We start from the raw sequence: 13,443 nt of genomic DNA on the forward strand, positions 1-13,443 counted from the left end.
AAACAAGGGGGCAGGACCAGGAAGAACTCCATGAAAACAAAAGCACATGGACAGGACTAGAAGGTAAACACAAGCAAATGGACAGGACTAGAAGGTAAACACAAGTACATGGACAGGACTGGGAGGAGCCAATCGTGACTCTTCGTCACAATTACCCCAAGTGTGGACAGTCAGAAAGTATAGGTTTTGACCTAATTTTCTGTTATTGTGCTAGAATTACAAGGTTAAATTTACTATTAAGCAGTGAAAACTAATATCTACCAATTAGCGGGGCAAATATCCATATAGTAACTGCTACAACCCATTTTAGTTTGAAAAATTGTTTTGACTTAGTGTGGCTTTAAAAAAAATATAAAATTTACATTTCCAAAAACTAATAGCAACATGCATTTAAATGTGACGATGTGGAATTAAACAGGTAATGAGGGACACAATTCACATGTGTAATTAAATCTTCTGGAAATTAATGTTGGTTAATTTGCACATTCAGCAGGGTTATGGAGAGAGGTAGAGCTAGCAATAGCATTTGGCTTACAGAAGAAATAGTTTGCTACTACAAAATTGTAGTACCATAGCAAATAAGGCATTATGGGAAAGGCCATGATTTCTGCTATGAGAAGTGCCCTTTGTTAACACCAGCAGAAAAGGCACATACAAACACCACTGGGAGGCAGGCAGGTCACATCTAGCCATATGTTTTCTCCTTGTGGTAGATACGCTAACCCCTGCTATCTCACTCAAACCCAACACAATTTCAACACATACCATTTTTAAACTGACTAAATAATAACACAACAAAAACAGTTACAGCAACAGGTGTCTCTTTCATGGAGCTGGGCTGGAGCACACAACTCAGCTTTGTATATTACACCTCTAAAGCCTCTTCTGAAACACAGAGCGTATCTGTGTTTGGATATCTTTTGAAATGCATAGTTTTCTTAGCACAGCATCTTAGATTAGACTTTTCTTTCTGTTCTAGCAGTGTCTGCTACTTCCAGGTATCATGACTGCAGGAAATCATAGTAGAATTGGCTTTTACTATGCAGCCCGTAATTTTTGGTTAAGGAAAAGTTTTTCAAAAGAAAAGGTGTATAAATCTTACAAAGCAAAAATTTACAGATTCACTTTAGCCCATAACTTTTCAACTAGCCTTGGTATGTTTAGGCTAAGCTAGCCACTTCCTCTCTAAACCCTTAGCATGGTTTTACACCACGCTCTAGCAATCCCTGAAATGCCAGGCCACGAGCAAGCAAGTTTATTTGTAGAACACTGAGGTTCTTAACCCTCAACTCTTTTTTGGGGTTAAAAATATTTTGTGACCACCTCTTTGCCAGTCTGCTCCCTGCTGCCTTCCACCCTCCACACATTTTTTCCAGCTTAAGGCAACATAGTGAATAAGCTCTTGCAATGAAAACAGTATATGGATTTTTTAAAAATAAAAATTATATGAGTATGATATGCCATCGTATGTAGTATTTAGAATTATGGGATCACTAAAATGCAAATAAAGCATGTTGGCCTTTTAATGTAAAAAGATGTACAAAATAGTTGAAAATGGTTAATGTATGTTTTTTTTGTTGTTGGAAGGCCTCAACTATCTAGTATTTAATGAAATGAGAGAGAGGCTAGGTTTATATTCAGTTTAGAAGCAGTTCAGAGATATATCTAGGTCCAAGGCCATTTAGAGATTTATTAAAAAAAGTACTCTATTCTGTAACAGACTGTATAGCAGTGTAAATATTTGAGAATAAGACTTATGTGCTTATTTCTCTGCCACTTTTAACATTCTGGCAGCTGTGTTGAATAAGCTATAGCTATTTAAGAGATTTTTTTGTAATGGCAGTCAGAAGGCTGTTAGTATGAAGAAGTATTAAGAACCTTAAGAACAAATATTATGGGAGCTCTTTTGGTGCTTTTGAATTCTTTTCCTCAGTGCCTGCCTGTGCCTGCAGTGAAACCTGCATAGATTCTCTAAGGTTTTTCGCAGGTGAGATGCTCAGGCCTGAGCTGCTTGAGCCCAATAACATTGCTGTACATTTGTACAAATACAAGTATTGTGTTTGCATGCTTCCTTGAGAAAATGTACAAAAGTATTTTCTTGTGAACTGAATGTCATGAATGTCTAATATTTAAAAATATTTACATGATGCAAAAAATGAGAATTGATACAAAATTATATTAAAACAAACATTTGAAGAAAAAAGAAGATATAGAAACGTAATAAAACTGCTGATCAATCTGACAACTGTCTGGGTGTGGTCTAATATTCTAATGAACATGCTTGATTGACATACAGTTCAACACAGGCAGACAGACAAACAGATAGGCTGGCTTGATGGCTTGGTTACTAGGTTAGCTTTCGCTTGGTCGTTAGCTCTCTTTCTGTAAGGTTCTTGCTAACATAGAGAAATCATAGGGGAGTTTTGTTAAAGCTGTGTGAGACAACCACATCAGCTGGTGGTACAGCGTATGAAAGCAGTACTCAAGATTAGGAATCAGAAGTAGAATTATTTTGAATTCTTACTTTGTTTTGATTAACCAATTCCCAGGAGTCCTGTGTAACTGTAGACATGAAAATGTTTACTGAAAACCAAATTCTACAAGATCTATAATGAATCGTTTTATTTACTTTTAGTACTTTTTAAATTTTGATACATTCACAAGTAAGCACTTTTGTATGTTTACTCAATTAAGAAAGTTTTCTTCAAGTAGTATTTTACCAAGAGTGCATTTACTTTTACTCAAGTAACAAAATAAATTGCTAAAAAATTGCTAGTATCTAATCTTAGCAAGCTCTCAGTTATTCTCACTTATTCTCTCAGTTTTCCTTTATAGATCAGGCATATCAGTCCTGGTCTATCTGGTATATTTTTAAGGAAATAAAAATAATAAGCTAAGCAAATACTGAATGGAAATTGCTGGGTGGTCATACATTGTCATCTCTGATAATGATTGTAGCCCTAGACGACTCTAGGCAGTCAGCAGCCACCCACCTGCCACCCAGCCCTTCTACTGCAACTGTGCATATTCAAGCCACAACCAGCATCAAAGAAATCTATGGTGTAGTGTTGATTAGGCACAGAGAGTGGTAGATTAATGCCCAATGATTGTTCTCTCAGTGGATAGTCATCTCAGTGCCAGCCCATTGCAGCACAGCACTGCTAGCGCTCTTTTTGGACCTGTGGATATGGCTTTGGTGTTGCCATGGCACTGCTGCCATCAGTCCTGCGTTTAACTGGAGATGGGGATAGAGATGAGAACCACTGGACTGAACACCGCTGTTAGCCCCCTTTTAAGCTGGCCTCAAATGACCAAAGAATTGTGGTTGCACCTGCTATGTTGCGCATAACAAAGGTTTCTCTTGCTAAAATGCGTTGCAATAATAATCCGCTCGGTACTTTTGCTCATTTAAAATTTCATGTAAGCACAATAGTGCAAAATGAACATAAGCATCATATTTCACATTGTTTAGAACATTACTATACAGATAAACATAGCTGTCAGCTAAAGGTTGTAATGTTTTAGTGATGAAGCAGTGCCCACCTGTCAGTACAGTATTTCATTCTGCTTCACTGCAGAAGACAGCAGACTTTGTCCCCCCAGAGTGGAACCGCCTATTTGCTTCCACCTAATTTGTTTTCCAACCTTCTGGAATGGAATCAAAAATTGATGTTGCTAGCTCTCCAGAATGTTTCCAGTCACACAAACAGATCAAGTGTTTGTTTGTTGTTTGCAATTTTACTTTAGCCTGCAGACAGAGGACTGTCTGAGACAATTCCAACAGTGTTTGAAATTGCAGCAGAGACTAAATAAGCAAATGAAAATTAGGTTTATGCTTGTGTTTGTGTACTTTCAGGTTGAATTATTCCAGTCTAATTGCAAACTGATAGAAGAATCAGTTAAGTTACCTAACAAAATCATTATGTTTTAAACACGTAGTACACACCTGGATCACTTTGCACTGTTTGATAGTTGTTTATGGTTGTACATGCTATTTTACCTGAGCCTTCTGAAAGCTGAGGGGAATCTATATGTCTTTTAGGTCAGTTCTGGTGAAATGCACTGCTACTCTGTGTATAAAAAAGTATGTAAACATCTGCTAATAGGGCGTTCATCACCACTTTGCTGTAGTAACAGCCGCTACTCTTCTGGAAAGGCTTTGCACTAAATGTCAGGACATTGCTGTGAGGATTTGATTGCATTCAGCCACAAGAACTTTGGTGAGATGAGGTAGTAATGTTAAATGATTCGTTTTGGAAAACACGCCACCTTCAGCTCATCCCAAACGTATTGGATTTAGCTTCATCACTCCAGATAACGCAGTTCTGGTGCTCAACAGCCAGAGTTGCCACTTCAGCCCTGCAAAATTCCTGGGCACTTGATCTGTAACTTTATTTTTTGCTAAATTCAGTGGATAGGTGGCTATGCTCATGATGAAGTCTAAGGTATATAGATGTTAGTGCAGCTGTAGAAGTTTATCAGTTAAACCTGCTGTTTAGTGCTGTCTGATGCCTCTAACGGTGTTATTTTCTAAATAGGATAATAAACAAGTCAGTATATTCTTTGTATACAAGTGGTTTGAGTGGCAGTTTCTTTCAGAAGAAACTGTAACATGTGAAAATACTTAGATTCTGGGACATTTTGTATCCAATAATGAAGTTAATTTTTGCTTGGACAGATAACCAAAATGAGTGACAATCCTAGAAAATCCTGGACAGGTGGCAACCCTGAATACTAGGGGGCTTTATGTGCTTCTAGCTTGTCATTGGCCTTAGGCTCTTCCCATTCTGTTGATTCTTAAAATGAATTCACTAATTAGGAGTGTCTTAATGCATTTAGACATACAGTGTTGTTCATTCACATTTGTAGCTTTTTTCTAACTCTTTAATGTCTGCCATGGAGCTGCTTGTCATATCTTTTAAATGACAAGTGTGCATGGTAAGAAGTGGTGTTTTATGAGGCCTCCACTGTTGAATGTTTTCAGAAGTGATGAACAGCTAATCAAATGCTTAATACTGCATTATTTTTTGTTTTTCGTCTTTCATGTATCAAAGTATTCAAGGCATGCTCCCTTCATAGGATCCTTAATATCAGCGCCTTACTATTACTTACAGTGTAACTTAATACATTATGGAGGGTAGAAAGATTCATTCAGTTTCCAGTTCCACAATCCTGCAATAACAAAGACAAGTCTGTAGAGATGGCCAACATTATTTTCATAACTTAAGGTTATTGTAAAAGAACAAGAATTTTATGTTTTTATAGTCCATCTCTCACTTCTCCTTTGCTGTACATCAGCAGAACTAATTTCAGCATATTGCCAATCGAGGTTAAAGAGAAAAGCTTGAAAGGCTCCATTTGTATCCCAGCTGTGCCTGTGGAAGACTCCATAATGAAATCTGCAAGGGAGCCTGTGGTTTATGTCAATCAGAAGAGTGTGTGTCTGAGTGACTTCTATAAAGTGCTACAGGATCAACGACTTCTCGAGTGAATTGACTACTTAATCGCTCTTGCCCTTAACTGTCTCACGTCACCGTTTAAACATACACACCCCTCACATTCGCTGCTGAATCTGAAACAGAGAATGTACATGTACTGTAAAGAAAAAACTGTAAAAAGCTAAAACTGTAAAGGTCAAAACTCTGACAGGACAAGGTACCAAACACTGGGCCTCATTCTCAAATGTCTTCTTAATTTTTTTCTTAAATTTGTTATTGAAAAATGTCTGCAGAAAAAGTCTACATCATTGTTTACTCTTTACTTTTATAATGATTAATCATGTGTGCCCATTTTCCCTAATGAAATAGGAAATAACACAAAAAGATACACAGAATTCAATTACTTATTCAGTGGACAAGGATGAAGAACTGATAATAGTTAAAAAAAAAAAAGAAACGATGTGATCTCAAATCTGAGGCCAAAAAACACGTGAAATACAGAAGAGAGACGTTGGTCATTGGAGAGAGAGAGAAGGCTTGCACAGAATTATCTGAGCTGGACTAGCTCATTGTGGCCAATATTGGAGAGACAGCACGCTGGGGTTGTACCATGAGCTGAGCATTTATACATAGACTTTGGCCTCATATCAGCGATTTCATGTCTTCGGCCATCTCCTATCTGAAGGTATCAGAAGCTGTTTTTCAGAATTAATACAGGTTGATAATACATTTTATCTAAGACCTTAAGCTAAAAAACCATGAAATCCATCATTTAACATGTGAACACCAGTGTAAAAACTAATGGTGGGTTTTTATTTTTGTGAATAACTGTTCTCTTCAAAATGTCCATGTGTTTAAAAAGTGTTACCTAAGTGCTTAGCTTGCTTTTGCAGTACAGACCAAACATTTCATAATTGATATCCCTAAAGGTTTTTGTACAATGGTTTGTTTTTTGTCATTTATTTACAGATCAACTGCTGCTGAGGCAACCACCCTCTGAGGTGGTTGGTTAGTGTAGTGGTTAATACCTTTGCCTTCTACGCTGTTGACTGGGGTTCAATCCCAGGGCAAGCACCCTACACTATACCAATAAGGGTCCTTGGGCAAGACTCCTAACACCACCTTGGCCTACCTGTGTAAAATGATCAAATTGTAAGTCGCTCTGGATAAGAGCGTCAGCAAAATGCCATAAATGTAAATGAAACCTGGCACCTCACAGCCTGGTCCCGTTCAACTGCCCCACAACTGGTCTCAGGTATGGCCTTGGACAACCGAAAGAGAATTGCCTAAACACTTACACAGATAGTCTTGATACTGGCCATAGTCTTCTATACACTGAAATTTCTACATGTAAAAAAAAAATTAAAGATATGCACTGAAACCTGTAAGGAATAAATAATCACACTGTAAAACTCAAATGAATTTTAAACCTGTTATTTACCTATGAGCAAATAATTTCTTTAGAACTTGGACAGCAATAGCGGGTCAGGATGCACACCCTCTTGTTGTTGCGGTGACTCATGGCGAGATGGTACCCCACATTTCATGGCAATATTATGCAACATGATTGTCCTACAAACCTGAACTGATGAAAAGATGCCAGAAGATCGTGACATGCAAACAGTTATGATTCATTTTGGCTGAGGTAGTCTACAAGCTCTCTGTTTTTGCCACAATAAAACACAATTTCTGAGCTGTTCTCTTTATGCACCTTCTCTGGTTTGTAAAGCAGCTTGCCACCTGCTGTGTCCAAACACATACAGCGTCCTTTTAAGATGCCAATGGGGTGCTCAATGGTGGAGCAAGTATGTGTGTGCTGCTGATTATAGGAAACCTCCTAGTGAGCCTTAGGGTTGGCATGTGGTGTCATTAACCAAGAGGGCAGGGAGTATCTTCAATCTCCTAATAAAACAAGTCATCATAGGAATAGAAGCCCACTGTTGCTAGAATTGATAATTACTCAAAGATACATATCAATGAGCCGTGCATCTGCAGCAGCTACTTGTTCTAAGCGCATATCTGTGGAACTGTTTTGTAATGTATAGGAGTCTTGTGCACCTCCTATGAAACGGGAGACCACATTCATAAGGTGCCATAGTGTGGGTAGGCCTAGGCTGCAGAAACAGGCCTACTTCGGTGCCTATAAGTAGCAAGATGTATCACTTATTATTGGATGGCTTTGGTTCCCAATTAACATGATTGGTGTGAAGTCTTGTGTATGTAAATGACCTCTGCTGTGATTGGCTGTCCTGTAGTTATCCCCATTCAAAAACCACTCCAGGTTGAAACACAACTTATAACTTTAGCATGAATGAGCAACTCAACTAGAGTAAATAGGTGAATATACAGTCGTATGCAAATATTTGAATACCCCTGGTCAAAATATATGTTTTATCGATTTTAAAGTGAAATTATGTTAACAAATTTCTCCATAGTACACAGACTTAAATATGGCAAAGTTCTGCAAATTTTTGTGCACAATTTGTATTTATTTGCTGAGTTTAACATTTTGGAAAAAATAAAACATAATGTATTAAATGTGCCATAACATTTGCCCAAGACACATTTATTGTTTCCCCAATATGTTAAATTCATCAAATAAACAGTAATTGTGCATAAAATGTGCAGATGTACAGAAGAATTAAAATGTGCATTAAGCTTGCACATTAAAAAGTGCAGCAAGAAATTTGTACACATCTTCTACTGTGTACTGTGTGTTAACTTATTTTCTCTTACAAAATCAACAAAAATATATATAATTTGACAAGAGGCAGACAAAATTTTTTTTTTTAATAAGCCCTTTAACTCTCAGACTTTTGGACCCCTTTGTAGTCCTACATACTATTTTACAAAGGAGAGTGACTTACATTGTTTGTTAAAAACAAATGGTTTATAAATGGTTTATAAAAAAGGTTTATAAATGACTAGTGGCTTGGACATACAATTCTAGGAAAAACTTTAATTGAAACGGAACCTGTATGTTATGTGGTTGTTCTTTAAACTTTAAAAAGGTTCTTCACACCCACATCTCATTAAAAAAAACTTGGCATTGACAACTTCTTTAGGGAACTAAAAGTGGTTCTTCTAAGACATCACTTCAAAGAACCTTCTTCGTAGCTTTATTTGTAAGAGATGGATTGTGCCTGGCCAGACACAGGCCTGCTCGGCCCGACTGCTGAACTAGCCTCCTGTTCTGGAGGTCCCTGGAGAGAGCCTCCTTGGAGCTGCTCACTGAGGAGGCTTTTCCTGTTAGTGCAAAGAGCTAGGAAGCATCAGGTTTATGACTAATTTTATGTAGTACTCTATGAAAAATGAATGTGGCTGGTGGCTAAAAAGGAATGATTTTATTGTATGAGTGCATACGCACGGTTTTAGTGCTTATTCTTTCATTGGTACAGGTTACATATTACTGTAGGCTTTTGTGAATCTCTAGAGAGGGGTTGAGCTGAATGGCTGTGGTCTGCAGAGAAAAACAGAATGGAAGGTATGGCAAATTGAAAGAGCAGGGGGGGGGCACTATTGTGTTGCATCCTGTTTTGGTAACTTTATCCTTCTGCCTGTGCCACTCTCTCTGCAGGGCTCACAGCACTGATCACATCCTGAATATTCACAGACATGAGACCAGGTTAGTTCTGATTTTTGTTCATTTATTTCTTTATTTTTTCTGTGGGCAGGATGAAAATGGCAAATAAATAACTGTAATGACTGCTTCCACAATATTTGTTGCTGTCATGTTTGAAATATGAGGCATTCTGCTTATTTATTTCATTAGAATATAATTGTTGATGAGACATCTACTGCTACATTCATTATTCTGGACATTTTTTATACACTTCTTTCAAATCTTAGAAGCCTGTTACATTTTAGAGTACTATTATCATATTAAAATTATTTTATACAATACTCTGCAAAAGTAGGAGACTACCCTTCATTTATTTCCATTTAAACAGCCATTGAGTACAAGTTATTCGTTTTTCAGGAGGTCATTGTCATGAGATTAGATATAAGATCATCTATTTCAGTAGGAAGATAAAGGCTTATGGAAAAAACAAAGATGTTTTCAAGCTTGAAGTTCAAAAAAATAATAAAATGAGAAGATATAGACAAATTAAGATTCTTAACAACCGTGCAAAACCTGATACGCTACCAAGCCACTGTTGCCATCAGATACACAGTACTTAAAGCTTTCATCTTTGAGAGAGAAGGGAAAAAATCAAGCTCCACTCTTGCTTCAGATATGAAAAAAATCCACTGTTTGCAAATCAAACCAAGCAGCTGCTGGTGTTCTCAGAACAGTGGACTTGCCACCCCAGAGTCCAGACCTCAACATCATTAAATGTGCTGATTTGCGAGAGTTGGATTGCGAGAGGGAGAAAATGCAACCAGCCTGAACGTTGAAGGAGTGGAACAATATTTTACTTTGATAAACTGAAAGCAAGTAGCCCACATGGAATGGACACTATAATAAAGGCAACTGATGGACAAACTACATTTTAAAAAAGTGATGTGTGTAGTCATTAAGGCCTCTTTGTAATATATTTTCTGCTTTTTTCCCTAAAGCTAAAAAGTAAATGATGGCAATTTTCACTGGGAAAAAAAAGTAAATGGTGGCCTTTTTATACAATTATACAAGTATAACTGTTTTTTTTTCATTATTGTCAACATTGATTCCCAGTTTTGAGGAGTTGTGTATGTGGAGTGGTATGTCTGTAGATGAGGGGAGTTGAAAAGGGAAACGTAGCAGGGTTAGGAGGGCGCCTCTTGGTCTGGGGAGAGATATGAGCTCAAGTCAAAGCCAGTTCAGTGGCCAGAGAGATTTAGAGCGGGGTTCTGACCCTACAGCTATCTCTGCTCTCTGCTAGAACTCCTCTCACAAACTAATGGCTTTATGGCTCACTGACTCCTACTGTATTGATTTGTACACAACACGTAAAGTGGCTTTCTGAAGAGCAAGAGGGAACCATGCTAATGAGAAAGCCATGAACACCAGTACACCTTTAGAAATTTGTAGAAAAGAATTATGTATTGCTTTTAAAGAAAAGTGTGGATGCCTGGCTCTTTTACACAGAAACACATGCACAAGCATGTCTACTTGCACGCCGTGAGACTTGAAAAAGCAAAGGAAAATCAGTAACAGAAGGGAAGATAAAACTGCAATGATCAGCCATTTCCTAAGGAACCTCTCATTGGATTGTTTCATCTTCAGTGGTTTATACATTTACCATAAGAACCTTTCAACGGATTGTCCGTTGCCTATAAACCCTTTTAATGGACTGTTCTATTGCCTAAAGAACCTTTCAGTAGATTTTTCAAAGCTTAATTGAAAGGTCCTTTGGAGCCCTGAAAGTATTTCTTGTGTGCCACTTCAGATCCTTTCAGTGAATGGTCCTTTAAAAGCTTACTTGTAACTACTCACCATTTTACACATACAAGGAATTTAGGGAACCTAGGTCAGTTCATGAATGGCACTGCCTAAAGGACCTTTCATTTCAATTAAAACACTCAATTAAAAGGATCTTTAAGGAACCAAAAGTGGTTCTGCTTTGGTATTGGCTATATAACCTTTAAATGGATTATTTTTTAGAAATCAAATGTGGAAATAAAATCTCAGCTGGAAACCACTCAATTGAAAGATACTTTAAGGAACCAAAGGGGTTCTTCTGTGACATGACCTAAACAACCTTATAATTAATGGTGCTTTAAAAAGCTTGATTGAACCACTCAGTTGAAAAGTCCTTTGGATACCAAATATGTTTTTTCCAAGAGAACCTTTAAACAGATCTTTCTTTAAAAAGCTCAAACCACCCCTTAAAACCGCTTATTTGAAAGGTACTTTAGAAAACCTGAGGTGTTTTGTCAATAGAATTGTCTAAATAGCCTTTCAGTGGCTGGTTCTTCAAAAAGCTCAATGAAACAAGTTATTTAATAGGTTCTTCAGTACCCCTGAAGCTTTTTATATCACATTCACATATCACAACCTTTCAAGGGACTTTTCTTTAAAAACAACTCAGTTGAACTCACTTAGTTGAAAGGTTGCGCTTCTCCTAAGCCATTGCTCCAAAGAAGCCCTTTGGCACCTTCGTTGTAAGAGCATTCATCAGTGTCTTTCACCACCTCGATCTCTCTTCCTCTCCATCCCTCCATTAGAAGGAGAAAGAGTGCTTTAGAATAGATGTCTCTGCCTAGGTGCACACACACACACATTCTTACAGCTATACAGTATTAGTCACACATCCCCTGCTCAGTCTGCCTCAGGGCTGCAGCTCAGTGGGGATACCCCAGCTTAGGGGCAGTGTAACTGGACAGTTTGGTCCATCACTACAACCAAGAGCGAGGATATGCATCTTCACCCAGGCAGGGCTCACTCTGAAGGACTGCTCATAAGCAGCAGGACACTTCTAATTCCTAATTGCTGGAGGTGTTCGCTCTGCTGCTTCACCTTTGGACTTTTGAGACACTGAATCTTGCACTATTTCTTCATATAGAAGCTTTCAAGATTGTGCCTTTAGCCTAGTGCATCCAGGATTATCACAAATAATCAGCTATTTACTACACGTCATCTCTTTCAATGATCAGTGAATTTGCACTCTGTAAGCGTTGCTTTCACTGGCAGATTTTAAGGGTTAATTTAAAGCGTTTGGCTTTGTCAGAGCCTCTCAAGTGCTGTACTACCAGAAACAATCTCTACTTTGTTCTTCACAGGACTTCAGAGTGCCACAGATAAAAGATCACTGTGGATATTCTTCAGTCTTTTCTCAGTGCTTCTTTTTGTTTAGCCATCCCTCTTTACCTCTACATGTACTTCAGCACATCCAAAACCTTTTACTGATTACACTGATTCACTCACTCACTGCGCCCCCCCTCCTCTCTCTCTCTCTCTCTCTCTCTCTCTCTCTCTCCCACAAGCAGCAGTAACAGCAGCAGCAGCAGCAGCAGCTGAGAGGCATAATCACCCGTAGTTGCAGCACAGAGCGCAGCTCGGCATGGAGATAACACAGTGCTTTATTTAAGGTAATCCGATTTGAGCGAAGCATGACTGGTCTAGGCGGTGTGCAAGGACGCCTGGGTAGAGCACACAAAGCATTAGACCACTCTGAGAGTTAGTCAGCAGCTGTAATGTGCTCTGTACACCCTCATCAGTGCTGCCCACGCCAGTGTATGGTGAGTACACTGTAATTGGATGCCATGGCTAAGAGAATGCCTAAGAGAAAAGATGATGGAAATTATAGTGAGATAAGTGCGTTTTTGTTTTGGGTGATAAAAGGGTGAGGACTTCAAGAAACGTTCTTTCGCTTAAAGCACTTCTGTATTTGTTGAAGTTTTGACATTTTTTTAAGGTTTACAGTAGAGTCTGGTTTGGTGTATTGGTGGTCATTTATTTATTTGTCATTTATCATTTGCTTTGAAGAGTTACATGTTTGTAACAATAACGATTCTACATGTAATTTAGGTTTCTCCTCATTTCTGTTGATTTGATTAACTACTACACAGGGTACACGTCATTTTAAATACCTGTTGAAAGATTGCATTACTGTACTGATGCTTCTGATGTTCTAATTGCTTGCTACTGCAAGGTGATGTTCTGTTATTTCACTGCTGACTATTGTTTAAAAATGTATTTCAGCAAAGCTTTTATTTATGAAACAAGACTTTGTAATATACTGTAATGGGCAAAATTCAGGGACCATTCACTGCAGTTTTCATTCTAACAACCATTAAGTCCAAGTTATTCATTTTCAGAAGATTTCTGAGGAAATTATTTATAAGATAATACACATGGATAAGAAGAGGGGAAAATGAAAGGACAATCAGTGAAAAAACAAGAGTTTCCAAAACTGGTGTTCAAAAACATACAGGAAAAGTAGGAATCCTAACAACTACACAAGACCACCAAAACTGTCCCCATCATAAACAGTACTTAAAGCTTTCATCTTTGACAGGGAGGAGAAAATCAAGCTCCACTGTTACTTCAGATCTAAAAAAAATCCAGAGGTGTTTCTGTCCT

At 38.0% G+C, this 13,443-nt stretch overlaps 1 protein-coding gene across 2 annotated transcripts in view; it reads left to right on the plus strand.

Annotated features, from left to right (window-relative positions):
- Positions 1-9,022: 9,022 nt before the first annotated feature.
- npr1b (natriuretic peptide receptor 1b) overlaps positions 9,023-13,443 on the plus strand; it is an 86,546-nt gene continuing 82,125 nt past the window's right edge. Inside the window, exons 1-2 of one of the 2 annotated variants that reach the window (XM_017713138.2) lie at positions 9,023-9,063; positions 12,348-12,449. The gene's annotated coding sequence lies outside the window, so the exon portion shown is untranslated. Of the gene's footprint in view, positions 9,064-12,347; positions 12,600-13,443 lie in introns of both variants that reach the window. The other variant, XM_017713137.2, reaches the window with a different exon arrangement.

This window comes from Pygocentrus nattereri, chromosome 3, assembly GCF_015220715.1.
Source record: "Pygocentrus nattereri isolate fPygNat1 chromosome 3, fPygNat1.pri, whole genome shotgun sequence".
Lineage (NCBI taxonomy): Eukaryota > Metazoa > Chordata > Actinopteri > Characiformes > Serrasalmidae > Pygocentrus > Pygocentrus nattereri.